This window comes from Parus major, chromosome 5 (assembly GCF_001522545.3).
Source record: "Parus major isolate Abel chromosome 5, Parus_major1.1, whole genome shotgun sequence".
Taxonomy (NCBI): Eukaryota; Metazoa; Chordata; class Aves; order Passeriformes; family Paridae; genus Parus; species Parus major.
In genome coordinates, this window is record NC_031774.1 from 55,856,725 (window position 1) to 55,871,417 (window position 14,693).

At 40.4% G+C, this 14,693-nt stretch overlaps 1 long non-coding RNA gene across 1 annotated transcript in view; it reads right to left on the reverse strand.

The window, feature by feature from the left end:
• Positions 1-633: 633 nt before the first annotated feature.
• Positions 634-14,693, reverse strand: part of LOC107206489 — a 66,047-nt gene continuing 51,987 nt past the window's right edge. The window contains exons 3-4 of the long non-coding RNA XR_001522432.1: positions 5,557-5,703; positions 634-1,203 (exon numbers count right to left, since the gene is read on the reverse strand). This is a non-coding gene — a long non-coding RNA (uncharacterized LOC107206489). The remainder of the gene's footprint in view (positions 1,204-5,556; positions 5,704-14,693) is intronic.

Genomic DNA, 14,693 nt, shown 5'->3' on the forward strand with positions numbered 1-14,693 from the left:
TTGCTCAGAGCCCCATCCAAGCTGGCCTTGAGCACTTCCAGGGATGGGGCACCCACAGTTTTGGATGTTGAGATCCCCCCACATGTGGGAGATCAGAACTTTCAATACTTCAACAGTTGCCTTAAAAAAAGTCAATAATGAACTGTAAAGCTAATGTTCATCAAAAAAAAAAAAAAAAGGTTTCTCACTAAATGCAATTTAAAACAATCAGAAGAGAGGCATTCACTGCCTGTAGTATTCAATGCACCACAGACAAGTTTATCCAGTTGTAAGGATCTTGAGCACCATGTTTCCAGCAAGATACAGGTGTACAGATTTCTCCAAAGCATTCAATTTTACACAAATGTTTTCCAAAAGAGATGATTAGAAGAAAAATCTTACTTTGAACTGCTATTTACTATTCCCATTAAATAGGCACTGAACAGATGGTAAGTATAGGACAACAGCAATAACATTATTAGCAGCAGAAATATAGAAGCAAATATCAGCAGCACTTACACTTCAAAGCCCTGTCCAGGAACATACATAGTCAATTTTTTAAATAATATATTAACCATACAGGCTCACAAGTGTTCCCAACAATTTACGTGCTTCGATCTTTTGTCTGGATGATTTTTATTTTTTTTTTAAATCAAAGTTACTATTGGATCTTGGGATGAGCATTCTAATTGCTATAAATAAATCATGAATGATTGGCTCAATGTATTTTTCCATGGCAACTCCTGCGTCACATTTTTGAAAGAGAGCTTTGCTCTTTGAGAGAGAAAAAGATTCACTCTTAGTTTGGGCCTCAGATCAATTTTACAGTCTCTTCTTGAGGAGAACACATGTGAGCAGTGAAACACAACAGTTTTCAACTAATCATAAATTACTTAGGTGCCAAAGTCTCTTTTGTGCCCTCCACCAGAGCAGGGAGCTGCATTGGCACTGCCCATACAAAATACAAGTTTTCCTGATTCTTCAGGCACAGATTAACCTTGACTTCCTCAAACACGAAGCATCCCACTCCAGCAAAATCCTGTTTCCATTTCTGTCTCACATCAGAGTCCTAAGGAACCTGCCTCCTGAGGATGCCAGCAAGGATGGGGAAGAAATTGCTTTCCTGACTTCTGTGGTCTGGTCAAAAGCAGGGAGGTGACATCTGTGCAGAGTGGGTTAGGCCAAGAAAAACAGAAGGAGCTCTTTCCAACACAGAATTTGGCCCTGGTAAGATAAAACAAGAAAACCTTAGATATGAGTATACTTCCTCTACCACCAAAAATAAAAGGACAGTTCTACAGTACTTAAAGTCACTCATCTGCATTAGAGAGGAACATTCCCAAAGTGCATATTTCCATCTGTTTTCTAAAAGGGACACATTAAACATTCAGTAATTTACAGAAATAAAATCAGTTTTCCACTTATGAGGTAAGATTTTTACACCAGTTTAGAAGTTTCAGTATCTAAAGCCAAGAAACCTTCTACTATTAATTAAGAGAAATCAGGTTTAAAGAGTCAGTTGTTTCAAACTTTCAAAAGCCTCCTAAAGGCCCATTTATAGCATCAAGCGAGTTCTGTAGCTCAGATGACACAATTTGGATACACTTCCTGGGAGAAAAAGTCAAACTATTTTAACTTCAAAACTTTAAAAAAGCAATTTCAGTTGCAGGGCAGGATGAAGCCTTCAAGAGGAGCTGTCCCCATCAGACTGTACCTGACCATGTTCATGAACATAGCTGGCTCCTTCCACTCGTTCAGCTTCACCAGAGCCTGCCAAGCACCTGAGATTTCATCCTGAATGCAAACCAAACCATGGCTTGCCTTTGGTTTCAGCTTGTGCAGCTTCAGATGCAGATTTCAGATGCAGATTTCAGATGCATCTCTAGAAGCTTGCATTAAACAGAGTCCAGAGAACCCCATTTGGAAAATTAACTGGCAAGAGTCCCAGTCAAGAAGCTCAAGCTCTTCCCATTTCATGGTTTTCACAGCCTTTGCCTCTGAACAAAGGTTTTGGCATCAATTATTTATTCTGCATTTTCTAAGAGGTGTATATTTATAAGCAGTGTGCATTTATGACATCCACTGCTCACATTGCACAGTTTAATTTCAAATTATTCAGAGGAATTTGTCTTTATATTAAGTAACCTGCAGGAGATGACACACCTTTTGTTAAGCAGCCATCTGAGGAGTAAAATTTACAATGATGTGCAAATAAGATCACTTATTTCCAGTTCTTGGTGAGCATCAGAAGCACAGAGTGAATCATCCATTCTGATAAAAATCCTGCCTTAATTTTTTCCTAGGAAGGAGCTGAGTTTTTATGTATATCAGCATCTCCCCTTGTCTGATTTCCAGGGGAGATGTTGACCTGGTTTTGAATATTTTAGTCAAAATTTTAGTTTTAAAATTTTTCACTTGTTCAGTAAAGAAATATGCACTTTCCATGCACATCTGTTTTCAGCAAGAAAACATGGAGATAAATATATACCTCCCCAAACCTGCACTGGACAGCATGTTCCTTGGTGTTATCAGGAAAAAAACACAAAGGATTTCATTTGACAGGAGAGTGTTTTCATTATAACCAGCTACATGATTTCAAGTAAAATTAAAACATTGCAATCTCTCAAGCATTCAGTCTAAAATAAATTGAACTAACCATGAGGTTCTAGCCACAGGTAAACATGAGATTTTAGCAGGAATTATGTAAAGCCTCTTTATAATTACAAATGATTGTTAACGGCAACAAAGCTACCTCAATAATAACAATCTGGCTCGTGTTAATTATTACAGCTCTCCTGCTAAGGTGCCTTATTGTCTCAGAGCTTCTAGACACAAGGCCAAATGAGAGTGGCTTGTACTTCATCATGCCAGTAAATCAAAATCACTTTAATTATTCTCCAGTGGAACTCCAAAGGCTTCAAGTCAGCATGGCACGAGCCATATGTTTCTCTCTGTTTGGGCAACGCTGCTAATTAGCAAAGTTGGGAAAATCTTATTTCAAAGTGATAATGCACAAACCTCAGCATATGTTTACTTGAGAAGAAGGAGATTTAGTCACAATGAGTGCATTTGCTGCTGTGTTAACGAGGTTAGGCTTTGGAAGAGCTTGGTCACATCCTCAGCTGGTGCAGGTCAGTGCTGCTTCCCAACACAGCTCTGTGGGATGAGACCACCCCAGCTGGCTGTGCTGCTCACCTTCAGGGGCTTAAAACCCCTAAAACCTCCCTCACATGGGACAGCACAGAGAAAGGCTTTGAGAGAGGAACAGTGTCCCCTTTCAAGGCCTGAGGATGTGTGCAGTGCTGCACCTGGAGGCAAAACACAATGTTTTACATGCTGGAAGATTCCTGTCACGGGCACCAGTGAAGGAGTCATTCCCCCACAGCAAACTTGAGGATAAAATTTGTTGTCAGCCAGGTGACTGAGGAGGGCTGTGGAAGGGCTAAAGAGCAAAGTGTTGACTCTAAATCTGATTTCACACTGGTTCAAAAAGCATTGAACCCACCTGAGTACACTCATCTTGTGATTAGTACAGCTTTAACCAACAAGAAGATAAATCCATTTGAAGTGGACTATGTTTGGATGTTTCTGCCAGGTGCAACACACTGAACAAACTCAAGAAATTCAGCTTCAAGATTCTGCTTATAGAGCACTAAAAGAATAACTGAACCTCAGTGAAGACTTGAAGCTGAACATGGATCCTACCAGCCAGAGTCAACAAACCAGCATTCCCTTGAGCTACTGTGCAAAGCAAGGGGAAGGCAGTAGGAAAACACACCAGCAGTGGAGAAACCTGACACTGTCCTGACTGGTTTCTTTTCTTAATCCCAGCCTCATCCCTCACTTACCACAGAAGAATCTTTGAAATTCCATCTCCTTTGTTTCCTCTTAAGAATAAAACCAGAACAGATCAAATAAATGATGGTGAAAATAAATTAATAAAAAAAGCTTTGCTAATACAGTGCTTCAGCAACTTGAGAAAGAAGGGTGCTGATAATGGCTGTCATCAGGAACACAGAGTGACTGCCTTAATTTCTTATCTTTGCAGTCAATTCCACAGTGAATGCATCCAGATATATACAATTTCCCACACAGCTGCCATTTCTCTGCCTTGAGATCCCTCCAACATCTCCCTGTGTGTAATTGTTCACCTGCAATCTTGAGATTTTTCCAAATGTGTATCTCATGTCCCACGTCTTCCCCAGAAACTGGGTGCAAATGCCACATTTTTAACAAACTTCACTTATTTATAAGTAGACTGGAAGAAAAAATTGATTTTAGGGTGAGAAAAGAAAAAAATCTTTCCATTGTTGCAAGACACTAATTACAAGCTAGAATACAATTTTAAGGAAAAAAAGATCTCTGCATTCAGAGCTTAACAGGTCTAAATTATGCAGTTATGAATATTATGGTAGCCTAATTGATAACTTACTCTTAAGAGCACACTGAAATTACATACCAATGTCTACTGGATATTGTACATAGGTACCCTCTTACTCAAAAGGACTTTGGATTTAAAATTGAAATGCTTTAAATCTAGAAAATACTGGATTATTTGACAAGCCTAAGAGGGACTTGAAATATAAAAAATTCCTGATGTCTCAGCTGCCACCACTGGGAGAAGTGAAAATGCATTTGGAAGGCCACGTTTCCATATACAATTTACCCTTGCTTTGTTTTGGCATTTCTCTAGACAGAGTTCTTGAGATATAAAACAATTTACCTGTGATACCAAATACTGTGAAACAGAAATAAACCATGGAGAAGTTGTCACTGCCACAACTGCCTGGTCATGACCAGATTTCTTGGTGTTTCCACACTTAAAATTGCAGGTGGAAAGAGGACACTTCCCTCGCTGTAAATATATTCAGAAAAACAAACATCTTGTTCAGTTACTAGCAGCATTTAATGCTAGATATTTCTTGATGCTGCATATAGGACAAGAAAAAATGGATAAGATGGTAATTCCAGCTAGAGACTGGGTGCATAAACCACAACCACCTCTTAAAAAAAAAACTGAAAAAAACCTAAAAAAAAAAAAACCAACCAAAAAAGGAAGATAAAGAAAATAAAAACATCTTTTCTCTGTGAGTTTAGTGAAACTCTGAAATGAGCTGCCCAAACTGGAGTCTCTACACTTGGAGATGTTTGGAACCGTATTTGACAAGGCCCTGAGCAACCTGAAGTAATCCATCCTTAATTAGAGGAGGGAGCTGAATTTCCAGAGGTCCTTCAGAGAATAAATCACAATCACCTCACAAAATATTCCATTAAGAACCTATAAGTTCTGGTGACCATTAAAATCTCATTTAAAGTTCTTCTGAAATCCACCCCACAACCCCCAAATAATTTTTGGTACAGTAAAACAACAAAACACTATAATATTCATGGAGGACACACCCTCCTTTGGAAAAGACATTGTCATAAGCTTGTTGATCAAAACTAAAATTGAAGCACCCCCAACGACACCACATTGCAGCAAACACCAAAATCAAGGAGGAAACACAAGAAAAAATAATCACAAAGGAAAAGAGAAGGAGACAAAATGCTTCAGAGAAACCCAAAGTTTAACTGTACCTTGTTAGTGACAGAGATTGTTGGAGATGCGATGTAAAGCCCTTGTAGTTTGGTGGCAAATCTTCAGCATCCTATAAAAGCATTTTCCATGTACTTAGATGATGGCATGATGTGAATGTACAATCATTTTCCCAGGATCCTTGCAGTCTAGTCCAAATAAGTGAGAAAAAAAAATAAATCAGGATTTCCCTGTCCCTTTGTTTCAAAGACTCCTTAGCAATTATGGTTGTAACAAACACATTTCAATCTATATTTAAATATGCAGTAACCAATCTACATACCACCCCTTCCTACTGGTATTTCCAGAGTACAAAATGATTTTTTTAACTGATTTTGTGGACTGTATGTAAAATTTTCTCTTTTCCTCCCTCTTTTAAGTCACTTTTTGTCTCTGACCACTCTCCACGTAACCCTCCCAAAATCTTCACAAGCATTGCTTTCTTTCATAGCTTACATGCATAATTTCTTTATTATACAGAGTCATTCCAGCCCCTCTAAATATTTATTTCCAGAAATAACAGGTTCTGCTGAGCCATTAGCTGCTGCAGTCTTACCTTCAAGCTGACCTCCCCGCCTCCACTGTGACCCTGCAGTAGCATCATCCAATTATATATGCCCATCAATTCCCTCATTCTGGGGAAATTGTGTCTATTTAAATTCAGAAGCCTAGCTCTTGCCTTCACCTTCACAACTTAATATACAAGGTCAAACCTAACAATTACGTGATTTCTGTTCCCAAAAGTCTATGGCCTTTGCTACTTCTTTTTCCCAGTATTTGCAATCTACAGGATTGCCTCACATCCAGTTTTTTCTTTTGTAACGTCCATTCAGATTCTAGAATCCCAAATTTACCAAAATCTTTCATTTTCTATCCAGTTATAATGTAATAAAACAAAATTCTGATTCTCTCATTTATTCCCTGCTTCAAGAAAAATATATATTTAAATACCTAGCTAAAAAAGGGTATATTTCAGGGTAGGTAAAATTCTCACTTTGAAGCTGTGGCAATTTGCTAATTTATTGTACAGCTTCCTTCAGGTCAAGACAAAGAGCACAAAAAGATGCTGCTGTTCCAAATTCATCATTCTCCCTGCAGGTAAAGGAGCTGCAGTGATACCCACAGGTGGAGCCTGTTGTTATTGTAGCTTAACTTCCCACACAAGCCTGAGCTAAGCAGGGAGGGATGAGTGCAGTGCTCTGGTGGCAGCTATTTTCGTGCCTTCACACATTTCCTATGATACACGGAGAAATCAGTAAAGTGTTGTTCCAAATTTTCTCAAACAATGTTTTCCTATATACGCACAAAAGGGTTTGCAAGAAAAACAATCATCAGCTGGCAGCCAGACAGCTCTGCAGGTAACTCTGGAAATGATACCTTCAGACCCTGAACTGCCACGGCCACTGCTGCAAGGTCAGCATTTAAACATTTAAAACAATATTAATTTATACTGGAGTTTTGTTCACTTTGATAATAATTAGCTATCATAACAGTGCTGCTTAGCTGCCACTGTCAGAGACCACCTGATTCACTGCTTTGCCAGCAAAGTTTTGTTCTTAATAGAGTGCTCTTCAACTTTTTGGAAAGGCTCAGATTTAAAGATCACAAGAAGTCACACAGCCTGGCCTGGCATGGCAGGATGACTGTCTTCTGCTCCCAGCTCTCTTCTTGATCTCCTCTGTGATCCCAGACAAGCTGCTTCACTCTGCACTGGTTCTGTCTGCTCTGTTTGTAATCAGGGCATGGACCATGTCCCTGGGAGGTGTCTGTGGGTGCCTGCCACAAACAGGGCTGTAAGTCTCAGTATCCATAAAAGTAGGTGACAAAATGGTGCAACGCCTCGATGATGTGTCATATAGCACTGCTTTGTAGAGAATAAAACCTTCTGCTTAATGTAAGGGAAAATAATGGCAATAAATTTCAGCCTTACAGAAAAAAATGGGGTAAAGATTTCTCCTGGAGAATTAGCAGTTACATATTTTAAGTGTGCACTAGATATTACATTTAAAATACAAATTAAAAAAGGTGTGAGCAATGCACCTACAAATCATCTTACATATATGAACAAGATATGAATCTGTATTTGTTTTCAGCAAGGAAGATTATTCCAGTTCTGGACAAACCACAACACATTTACTGTGGGAATCAGACCCAAACTTAACAAAACAACATGTGTTGATTCTCATTCTCCATAAACAAGACAACTGAATACCAACTTTGGCATTTCATGGCAAAGAAAATAAGTAGATTCATTTTTCTATAGAAAGAGAGAATTCGAAGAGCTTTAACATTTTTGACAATTATATTCACTCTGCAATACATCTACATCAATCACCACCCACGCACGCTTTGAAGACTGAAAGTAGATAGTAAGTCTAGCAGAACTTTGTGGTGGGAGTTGTGAGGCTTTTTTTATCAAACCTTGAAAGTAGGCTTGTAAAAACTAGCTTTAAAAACCTGGTTAAATCCCAAGGATATTGAAATTTTGGACTGACTACTCATTTCCCAAGCTTTAAACCAGTGGATTCACCATTTTAGGTAATTTTTAATTGAAGACGGGATTATTTAGTTTTACTTTTTAAAATAATGGTTTACTTTAGTTCTTGTAAGTGTTTTGATTGGGAGACATTATTAATTTTATTGAGGAGGAGGTCAGAACAGCCAGCCAGTAATTCTCCTTCTGGTCCTGCAGATTTACAAATCCACCACTGAAATCAAATCAGGGAGATAGGACGAAAAAAATTTCTCATTGCAGCTTGGAGGGAGCCCAAAATAGAGCAAATTTTGGGCATTTGGCCTGGCCTAAACTTGTAACCACATGGGTGACATAGCAGTTTCCTCATCATTCATATTATAACCACAAGGCTTCTGACTGTCCCGACACACAGCTTCCAGAAAAAGTTCCAATCCTGCTGCTTCAGCTTCAAAAGATAGAGAACTCAACACATGCAGTCACTGGTTCTGCTCATTTGCACCTGAATAGAAAGAAGCCATATGAGAAATTAATCCTCCAAGTCCTTCCAGTAGAGCTAAGTAAAAAGAAAACAAAAAGAAGACTACTGCAGGGGCTTAATTTTTATTGATCTGAATTTTAAAGCAGGATGAGAGTCAGTTCTTTCTCTGTATGGGCCAGTGCACTAATGCCAGATGCAATAGCTTAGATGGCTAAAAAAGCTTAGCTCAAATGAAACTGACCCCACACTTTTATCCTTGGGACAGGCAAATAGCCAAGGCTTTTTTGTAGCCAAGCACCTGAGCCTGTAAATCAGAGCTTTTAGCAATCAACCCAACAGCCACCTACTCAATACTTTCATTTCTCTGTTACATTTTTCCTTCTCAGAGCTGCCCTGCCAGAAGTCTTTACTCTGGGCTGTTTCACAGCTAAGGAAGACAATCAGCTCCCTTGCACAGGAGTCCAGGACTGTAAATTCACCCATATTAACATAATCTAGCTCCAGGACCGCTACAGACCAAAGCAAAATCTCACAGCTGCTGCCTCCAAATGGAGCTCTTCTGCCTGAGGACACCTTTGAAGAAGATTCTCCTTCTTACAGTCAGTAGTTGGGCACTGCCAAAGAGCAAATAACTCTAATCCCCAAAAATGGTGGCTGGGGAGGTCACAAATTGGGCCCTCTCCTCTATCTTGAAGCAGCTCTGCAACAGCAAAATGTCCCTGAAGTCCCTCAGCCCTGGACTTGTGGCTGCCAGGAACTTCTCCCCAGCTCACAGCTCCTAAAGTAGGGATGAAAAATGGAGGAGTCAAGAGCAGGTCCTGTGCCCACACTGCAGGTAACCAGCCTGGGGCCTCAGCATGTGGTGTCACCACATTAATAGTAACAACAAAAATAAAATAATAATAATATCAATAAAATAATAATAACAACAAAATGGTAACAATAACAACAATAAAATAATAATAATAATGACAATAATAACAATAACAGTAATAGTGATGCCTGTAGCTGTGATTTAGAGGTCAGAAGCTGTTCTTATAGAAGACCTGTGAGAGAGGTACTCAGTGGCAGCAAGGGTCAAGACACATGGTTTGGTACAATGCCTGTGACCAGAACAAGACTGAAGGAAAGAAAATGCTATAGAATATTGTTTTGGTTTGAAAAGCCATCTTCCTGCTAAGGAACACAGGAACCTCCCTTGAAATGGAAAATGTAACCCCCCACCTCCCATTTATTATAACCTTGAAATCAAGGGGCTCTCAGGCAAGGATATGGGAATAGGAATAACAGTTCTTTACTAGGAAAATTAAAATAAAAATGCAGTAGTACCAAAGACACCACTGACAGAGCTGGGATACAACCTGACACCCTGTTGGTCAGGGTGTTGGTAGCTGTCCATTAAAAGGTGGCTGCAGTCCCCCTGCAGTGACAGATTTGGTTCTCTTGAAGCAGTGATCCTGTGGAAGGGTGTAGTTTTCCTCTGAAGGTCCAGTGGTGTAGATGGGTCTGGTATTTCCTCTGGGAATCCAGTAGAGAAAGGCACCTGTGATGTTCCCAGTCTCAGATTATATCCAGGTAGGAATGCTGGGCTCCTCCCCCTGGGTGGAGCATCTCCCAATGGGATGATGTCATTTTATCAGTCCTGCAGTGAGACTCAATGGCCCATGAACAGGAGAGATCCCCCTGGAGGGAGGATGGGTGGGGAAGAGATAAAGAACACTGCCCCACCTGGTTTTAACAGCTGGTAGTAGAATATACATACTTTTGGCTCCATCTTGCATTGCAACCCAAGACAAACAAGTGTGTCCTTTTCTAAATGCTCTGAATGTCTTGAGAATATCTTGAACTTCCCAGGGGAAGCAGCTAGGAGGGTATGCCAAAGGATTCATGAAGGAGACAGCCAGAGATCTTGGTTTTTAGGACACAGATGGGCCCTTTTGACAGAACAGCATGAACACAACCAGCAAGTGTACAGCAACTTGCTTGTGCTACACGTTACTGCTGCTTTCTCAGAGCTTTTAAAAGCACAGAGTTCTGTCAGCTCCAAGTGACTTCGCTGTCACGCTGCCCTCCAAGCAGTGCTCCACTGTTTCTCTTCCCAACACAGGCCCAGCAGGGAATTTAGCTTAGATTTAACAAGTGCCTGGAGTTTTAGATTCTGTTTTTAGTTTAGGTTTTGTTGGTGTTTTCAATTCAAGGTGCATATATACACATATACAAAAATACTGCCAGGATATTGTCATAATAATCTTGAGGGAAATAATGCCTGAGAAACTGGAAGGTATTTTTTCCTACACTCCCACATGCTCTGCTTTTAAAAGGCAAAGGAAGAAAGAAGCAAGAAAATACCAGTCACATTCTCTAGATAATCTATTCCTAAATTTTCAAGGAATCACAAGAAGAAGTGAATAAAGTGTCTAACTATGAACTCTTTCTTTTTTGAGATCTTTATCATAATGAACATCAAATAGCCCTACCTATTGTTAAATTTACCCCTGTTTTTGAACAGATCAAATTTATCCAAGGTGACAAGGTGAGGTATTGCTTAGTTTTTACCTCTTTATGTCCCAGACAAAGTGTGAGAATATATTCCTGCCTGCTGCAGGCTTTGCATAGCAGTATAATGTTGTTTTCCCTTTCTAATCTCCAACACATTTCTCTGAAACTGCAGATGCACTGAATCATCAGGCTTTGTGTTTGTTTGCAGGGGATAGCAAAAAAAAAATAAATAATCAAGCACCAGTAACTTCCTGCTTTTCTGGATTATACAGCTTCAGTCAACCTCATTGATTTCAGATGGAATTAACAGGTAACATTTCTAGTCCTAGATTACTTACTTATCTGAAATATGCAGGACTGTTAGAAGCAGGAGCAAGCGAGACAAACAGCTTCTCATCTCTGATATTAGAATGTGGAGGAATGACTCTGCTCTCACACCTCTCCCTCCTAAAAGGTTTTTATAAGGAATGGCTCCATTTCCAGCTCTGAGCCAGGCAGCTCACTGATGAGCTTCTAGACACTAACAAAAATAATCAACAACCTTCTGGAGCTTCATCACACTCAGTTACAATGTTCAGAGAACCAAGATGAAATACTAGTAACATATTCAGTGGAGTCTTGACTCAGTGGAGAGGAGTGGTGGTGTGAGGAAATCATACCAAAAAAAAACATTAAAAAGAGAAGAAAGTGATTTTCTGTTTTTAAATCCTTAATCTAACAGAATATTTCAAAATGGAAGACACTTTTTATAGCAGTCATACCACAAGAGGAAAGCTTGCACACCACACTAAAACCCTAACAGGTATTAAAAGCTGTGAAGTTTATCTGCTGCAGAACAGAAGGACAAAGACAAGGTCATCCACTGTGTGCAAGTGAAAGAACAAGGCTCCAAAATCCCCAAACAAACAGGGCAGAAAATAATCTCCTCTGCAAAGTTTTGCAGTATTTGAGTATCAGGAGAAAGTCAGAGGCAATATTATTGACTAACCAAGCTGACATTTGGCTACTGTTTAATTCTTTTAGTTCCTTCTAGATGAAAGGATACCACTTCTGTCTCCAAGTGATGGCTTGGCACAGTCAATAGAATATAGAATATCAATTTTTTTGTGGGGGATGTTTAAAAAGAGAGGACCATCCTGAAGACTTCTCATTTGACTATTGTCCTTTATCTTGCTTGATTATTTGATTTTGTGTAGCACCTGAATTCCAGTTCTCCTAATGAACCATTCTCATCTTCCTTCAGTCCTTTCTGTGGGGAGGTTGGTGCAGAGAAGGTATCCCAGGAAGATATGTGTGTTGGGTGCTACCACCAGCTGGATCAAGCCCCAGCATCCACAAAAAAGGACTGAGTGGATGTAAGGAAAACCTCTTCCTGAGGAAAAGAGCCTGCATGGCACAGTGCATGGAGCAGGAGGCTGCAATGGTGGCTGAACACAGCTTGGAAGGTGGTGCACCCAACCCCTGGCAAGGGCTGAAGTCAGCTCAGCTCTTCTGATCTGGAATAAAATCATTCCAAGCTCATGGCAGACACTGCTGAGAGAACATCAGGAAGGTGTGAACCCCTTACAGAACTGTTACATACATCACCTGGCACCTAATAATTGTGGGATGTCTTTGTTGACATGAACAATGTCCAAAGACTACAGAATCTAAATAATTATATCTGTTTTCTGAGAGAGCTCCAGCTGGGCAGCAATTCCACCATCAGTGTTTTATTGGCAGAGCTGCAGCAGCACTTTATAATGTTCAGCCACAGATGACAAACTACATCCCAGTAGATATTTCATAGTAAACTGCTCCAGACATTCTCCACCCCCCAGCTCTTCTTGTTTGCCAGCTACCTACAAGCAGAGTACAGGATTTTTTTTTCTTAGCTGTTTGCTAAGGTTTTCATGCACAATCTTTGATCTGTGGATTGCTGCACATATTTGAATTTCAACATTTCATCTGAATCAATTGCTGACAGGGGAATTTCAGCCACAGGACTAAAAATGCAACTCTCAGGATCAGATCTATGGTGCAAATATTGAAATATACACTTAAGAAACAGTACTAACTTTGGAAATTCATGGCATAAAAGTCCCTAGGTTTATTCCACAGACCCAGTTATCATCAACATATGTGGGAGAATTCCTTCCAATCCTCATCTTTTTATTCATTAGCTTACTGCTCCACCTAGTATCTTCCTGGTTTTTAAATAAAGGAAATGGAAACCCTTGATCAATTTTCTTAAGATTTATGACTTCATGCTTCCATGGCATGACCTGTTTTCTTAAAAAATCTCTCTTCTCTGTGCTGCACAGGCTCCCTTCAGGCCATCACTTCCCAAAGGAACACCAAGTACTGGTCTGATGCTCAGGACCAGCAGGGAGGACACGTACACGGCACCATCCCTGTCCCCTCTGGTCCTCTGCACTCACTGGACAGCAGTCCCTGCTCTGTCAGCTCTGCACCTTTCAGGAAAACTAAATTTACACCCACACACTTCCCCTATGCCTTCCTTTAGACATTATTAAAAACCACCATTCCCTGATGATTCACCAACACCTGGGAGCAAGTTCTGCTTTTTGTTCCTCTCCAACTCCAATCTTTGCTTCCCCTTAGCAACCGAGTGGCAAAGCCTTCAAGATTTAAAAGAAACAGGAATGAGCGTGTAAGTGTACTCTCGCTTCCTTGGAGCGCGTGGAAGGCTAATTATAGAAATTAAATGCTAATTTCTTCAAGGTTAACATAGGCAAGTGAAAGGCTTTTGCTTTATTTGCATAAGCGGCTACTTCAAAATCTTTTGTCCTTTTGCTCCTCACCTGTGATTTCTACCCTTTGTGCCCATGCTGGGTTACATTGGGTCAGGTTTTTAATGTTTTAGTTGGTGCTCGTTAGCCAAGCTGAGGATGCTCCTCTCTGGCCAGTCCTGTGCCCACCAGCGAGTGCTGCCTGCATCTCTGCAGCACAAATCCCCTCCCAGCAACAGCAGCACCTGGAGCTCTCTCACCAGCAGCTTCCCTGACACCCTGTGGAGAACTGTAAAGGGGAACAAAGTAGATACAACAGAAACATTTTGCAGTCCAGCTCCTTTGTCTGCCAGTAAGACACAAAAATGCGAACACATGCGTCCCCTAAGTCTGCATTGTTTTGTGCTTCTTAATGGGCGCTGACTTCTTCAATTTATTGTTGTGTTTGACCTTGCTCAGAACACTCCAGTTCATCCCATATCCCATGGGCTATCCCTTAAAGCACAGCACTGCAGATGCCTCCTTGACTTGAGGGCCTAATATACATTTATACACAGCCTGGTCTAGGGGAAGGTGTCCCTGCTCAAGACAGAGGAGTTGGAATTAAGTGGCCTTTGAGGTCCCTTTCAACCCAAGCCATTCCATCCTTCTATGATACATATTTATCTGGTTTGTTCTCTAAAACCATAGGGTTAATCATACTCTGAATACATTAAGCGAGCATAACTTAACATCACAAGAAAAACAGAGTGTTATTATTTCTCTCTGATTCACTTTGCCAGCATTTGGTGGAACAGCATCTCATTGCAACCTGCCATCCAGCCCTGCTGACCAGGGCAGTCTGACTGGGGTGGTGACCCTGCCAAAAAGCAGAAAACCCTCCTCACAGCACAAGCTCTCTCTTAAGCAATATTGGAGAGGTCCCAAACACATCAGGGCTGCACTCCACCATGT